This window comes from Priapulus caudatus, unplaced genomic scaffold, assembly GCF_000485595.1.
Source record: "Priapulus caudatus unplaced genomic scaffold, Priapulus_caudatus-5.0.1 Scaffold1495, whole genome shotgun sequence".
In the NCBI taxonomy this organism is placed as follows: domain Eukaryota; kingdom Metazoa; phylum Priapulida; class Priapulimorpha; order Priapulimorphida; family Priapulidae; genus Priapulus; species Priapulus caudatus.
In genome coordinates this window covers 10,446-16,163 of record NW_014578556.1, presented here as the reverse complement: position 1 = coordinate 16,163, position 5,718 = coordinate 10,446, and the positions used below count along the sequence as shown (strand labels likewise).

At 40.9% G+C, this 5,718-nt stretch overlaps 1 protein-coding gene across 1 annotated transcript in view; it reads right to left on the bottom strand.

Annotated features, from left to right (window-relative positions):
- The window catches only part of LOC106816814 (leucine-rich repeats and immunoglobulin-like domains protein 1), a gene marked incomplete at its 3' end in the record, with an annotated part of 8,296 nt that extends 7,639 nt beyond the window's left edge, over nt 1–657 (bottom strand). Inside the window, exon 1 of the mRNA XM_014821445.1 lies at nt 599–657. The remainder of the gene's footprint in view (nt 1–598) is intronic.
- Between the last annotated feature and the right edge of the window lie 5,061 nt (nt 658–5,718).

Sequence of the window (5,718 nt, the reverse complement as noted above, 5' to 3'; positions counted from 1 at the left end):
TCAATTATGTAGGTATTCAAGGAACATCAATTATTAAGCTATTGGGAACATTCAATTATTAAGTCATTAAGAACATTCAATTATTAAGTGATTAAGAACAATCAATTATTAAAGGGATTAAGAACATCAATATTAAGTGGATTAATGAACATTCAACCTTATTAAGTCATGTTAATTAACAGTCCAATTATTAAGTCATTAAGAACATTCAATTATTAAGTCATTAAGAACATTCAATTATTAAGTCATTAAGAACATTCAATTATTAAGTCATTAAGCAGTAACGCGGTTGCGAACAGCGCGTAGATGCTCATGCAAGGAAACTTACGCAGTGAGATTATTTTCACGGATGTAAAAATAACATATATATCTAATATATCTATACTATATTTTAACATATATAATATATGTATACATATATATCTCTCTGGTGCTAGGTCTGTCAGCCGAAGACCTTGACTCTCCACCCACACATTGGTAACTTACACGTACTCTGCTCATCTGCTTGACAGACACCTATATTGTATAGATTACATGGCACAAACTTGAGTTACGTGGAGAAAATCAGTAAGGGGTTGTGTCAGCTAGGTGCACCTACCTAGCACCTCCACCTGGAACAGTTTCGTCGACTGGCCGGCGACGTGCTAGCTATACATGTGTAAGCTGAAGATCGGACAGGTAGGCTGAATTGATGCTCAGTATCTGGTTGTCGTAGAGAAACTGTACGTGACTGTCTTCTGATGTCTGAAGAACGTGAAAAAAAGGGGAAAAAAAGCGCATGTATAATCAGTGACGTAGGTGATTACAACATGGCTGCTTGCCTTTTTCACGCACACACATTTAATGCTCATTTGCCACACACCACTTATTCACCTTTTCACTTACATCTCAACTCTATATAGATGTTTGTCATCATATCGCTAAAAATTGGTTATTTATTATTATTTTTATTACAGTTTTATTACATCGGTTTAGGTACATTTGTCTATATTACAGTTATATGTTCTCACGGCAATATGTACGATTATATGTTCTCACGATTACGTTATATGTTCTCACGCGCACATGTACGTTATATGTTCTCACGCGCACCATGGTACGTTATATGTTCTCACGGCGTACATGTACGTTACTATGTCTCACGCACACATGTACGTTATATGTTCTCACGCGCACAGACGTTATATGTTCTCACGCGCACATGTACGTTCATATGTTCTACATCGTACGTTATATGTTCTCACGCGCACATGTACGCTTAGATTGTTCTCACGCGCACATGTACTATAATGTTCATCACGCGCCACAATATACGTTACTATGTTCTCACGCGCAACCATATACGTTAGTATACTCTCACATGTACGTTTATGTTCTCACGCGCCACATATACGTTATATGTTCTCACATTACGTTATATGTTATCACGCGCACATGTACGTTATATGTTTCTCACGCCGCACATGTACGCTATTATGTTTTCCACGCGGCAACATGCTACGTTATATGTGTCTCACATGTACCGCTTATATGTTCTCCACGCGCACATGTACCGTATAGTGTGGGGGGTCTTCACGCGCCACATGTACGTTATATGTTCTCACGCGCAAGGTACGGTTATATGATTCTCACATGCTACGTTTTATATGTTCTCACGCGACATGTACAGTTATATGTTCTCACGCCGCACATGTAACGTTATATTGTTCTCACGCAGTACACTGTACGTTATATGTTCTACAACATTACGTTATATTGTTCTCACGCGCACTGTGACGTTATATGTTCTCACATATTACGTTATATGTTCTCACACGTACGCTTATATGTTCTCACGCGCACATGCTACGTTATATGATTCTCACCATGCTACGTTATACTGTTCGCACGCGCTACAGGTCGTATATATCGTATCTCACGCACACTGCTACGTTATATGGTTCTCACGCGACATGCTACGTTATATGTTCTCACGCAGGCACATATACGTTATATGTTCTTCATGGTACGATTATAATGTTCTCACAAGCGCACATGTACGTATTATGCTTCTCACGCGCACAATATACTTATATGTTCTCACATGTTAAGTTATCTGTTCTCACGCGACATGTTGTTTATAATTGTTCTTCTCACGCGCCCATGTACGTTATATGTTCTCACGCGACATATACGTTATATGTTCTCACATGTTACGCTTATATGTTCTCACGCGCACATGTACGTTATGTATGTTCTCGACCGCGCCCACATGTACGTTATATGTTCTCACGCACACATGTATGTTATATGTTCTCAATGTACGTTATAGCTTCTCACGCGCACATGTTCGTTAATATGCTTCTCACGCAGCACATGTAACGTTATTATGCTTCTCACGCACACAGTATTTATATGGTTCTCACATGCTACGTTATATGTTCTCACGCGGCACATGCCTACGTTATATGTTCTCGACACGCCACATGTACGTTATATTCTCACAGCCACATTGTACGTTATTATGTTCTCACGCGGCACATGTACGTTATATGTTCTCACGCGCACCACTGTTACGGTATATGGTCTCACGCGTACATGTTACGTTATCATGTTCTGCACGCGCACAAATGTACGTTATATCGGTTCTACACGCGCACATGTACGTTATATGTTCTCACCAGTAGTTAATGTTCGTCACGCGCCACATGGTACGTTATATTGTCTCACACGCACATGTAGGTATATGTTCTCCACACGCAATGTACGTTATATAGTATCTCACGCGCACACATGATCTTATATGTTCTCACATGCTACGTTTATATGTTCTCACGCGCACATGTACGTATATATGTTCTCCACACGCCACATGTACGTTTATGATGTTCTCCACACGCACAATGTACGTTAATATGATTCTCACATGTAACGGTATATGATTCGATCACTGCGCCACATGTAACGTTATAATGTTCTCACGCGCACATGTACGTTATATGTTCTCACGCGCACATATACGCTTATATGTTCTCACATGTACGTTATATTTGTGCCAGCGCACAATGTACGTTAATGTTCTCACGCGTACATGTACGTTATATGTTCTCACATGTACGTTATATGTTTCGACACGCGCACAGTACGTTATAATATGTTCCTCCCGCAGCCACATGTACTTATATGTTCTCACGCGTACATGTACCGTTATATGTTCTCACATGTTACGCTTATATGTCTCACGCGCACATGCTACGTTATATGTTCTCAGACGCCAACAGTAAGTTATATGATCTTCAACTCGCACATGTACGTTATATGTTCTCACGCGCACATGTTCCGTTAATGATGCTTCGCACATGTAAACGGTATAATGTTCTCACGCACACAGTACGTTCGTGTTCTCCACGCGCACTATGTACGTTATATGTTCTCACGATGTTACGTTATATGTTCTCACGCGCACATGTTACGTAATATGTTCTCACGCGTACAATGTACTTATACTGCTTCGGGGGCGTGTCACATGTACGTGTATAATGTTCTCCGCGCACAGTACGTTATATGTTCTTCCCGCGCACATTGCCTACGTTATATGTTCTCACCATGTACGTTATATGTTCTCACGCGCACCAGTGTCGCGTTATACTGTTCTTCACATGTACCGTTATATGTTCTGCATGTAGCGTTATATGTTCTCAACGCGCACATGTACGTTATATCGTTCTCACGCGCACATGTACATTATATGTTCTCACGCGGTACGATGGTACGTTAGATGTTCTCACATGTACCGTTATATGTTCTCACGCGCACATGTACGTTATATGTTCTCACGCGACACCATGTACGTTATATGTTCTCACGCGCACACATGTAACGGTTATATGTTCCAGCGCCAATGTACGTTTATAATTTCTCACCATCGTACGTTATATGGTTCGTCAACGCACACGATGTACTTATATGTTCTCCACGCGTACATGTAGTTATACTGTTGCACATGTACGTTATATGTTCTCACGCGCAATGTACGTTATATGTTCTCAACGCGACACATGTACAGCTTATGTTCTCACGCGAGCATGTACGTTATATTGTTCTCACGCGCACATGTACGTTATACGTTCTCACGCGCACAATGTACGTTATATTTCTCACCGGCGCACATTAGCGTATATATCGTTCTCACGCACACATGGACGTTATATGGTTCCTCGACGCGCACATTGTACGTTATATGTTCTCACGCGACACATGTACGTATATGGTTTTCACCGCCGCACATGTATCGTTATATGTTCTTCAGCGCGCACATGTACGTATATTATGTTTGTACCACGCGACACATAGTACGCTTATATGTTCTCACGCGCACATGTACTTATATGTTCTCACGCAACATGTACGTTATATGTTCTCACGCGCACATGTACGTATATATGTTCTCACGCGCACATTTTGCTAGCGTTATACTGTTGCTCACACGTACAGTTATATGCTCTCACGGACACACAATAATTAAATTTTAATTTTTTAATAGACAAATAAACAAACATATATGGAATAACCGTTAACTAAATTAACTTATATACTTAAACCGTATATTCATATAGGGACCATAAAAAAATCTTCTACAGAGCATACGTTTTAATAGAATATCGGTAGGTCGCAGCACCTACTTCCCAGTTCACTCACCAGAGGGATGCCGTTCTTGAGCCACGTGATTTCCGGTAGAGGGTTTCCGGTAGCGGGACACTCTATGATGAGTGTATTGTTGACAACTACTCGCAGGTTTGTCATATCATCGTTGCCTTCTATCACAGGCGGCACTGCAAGCAACCACACACATCACGTCACGTCCAACACTCGTACCATACGCTGTATATCACATCGCTATCATCGTATATATCATATCAGGAGTGAATAATAATAGATTATATCATTCTATTAGATCTATTCGATCTATTATTATTCACTCCTGATCATAACATCACGCTATACTGTATATCACACACGTATACGCGATGCCATATTTTGATCCAGAGGGTGGCATGCCTAGAGAAAGTGCGCATCGAAAAATACACCCTCGCTACTTCAATGTTCTGCAACTGCTCTGACGAAGGTCCCTTGCCATACAAATGTACAGGGATAGGGTGCGGACACATCGGCGACCTGTCGCCCAAAGGAAATGTCTTGATGCCGACAGTAAGCATTAAATTATAGTATACACGCTGCATGTATAAGTCACTAGTATTCACGTGTTATTGCCAGCAGTGGCATGAGCGGGAACGAACACGGTGTTTATACATACCCAGCACATCCAAGTCGAAATCTTTCTCCGCTTCTCCCGCGATGTTACTGGCAATGCACGTATAAAAGCCTGTGTCCGTAACCTAGAGAAACAAAGTGCTATCCTTACACACAACCCGCTGCTCAAAAATGCGCACAACTAACCTTGGAGTAATCATTCTGACATTGGAGTCAGAATTATTACTCCAAGAACTAACATAGATGTTTGTTGGTCTGAGTAGAGAATTCATAGACTTCAAGTAACTCGTAGACATTCGGTAGTGATGCACTGCCTTATTAGATTTGATGTGGGAAGTGATTACGTAGACTACAAGTGTCGCCATTTTAGAATTAATTTAGTGTTGAAATATGGTCTCACTTGATTATAAAATACAAGGGGATCCTGAATCATACCTGAAGCATACCTGAGCATGCATGAAGCATGCA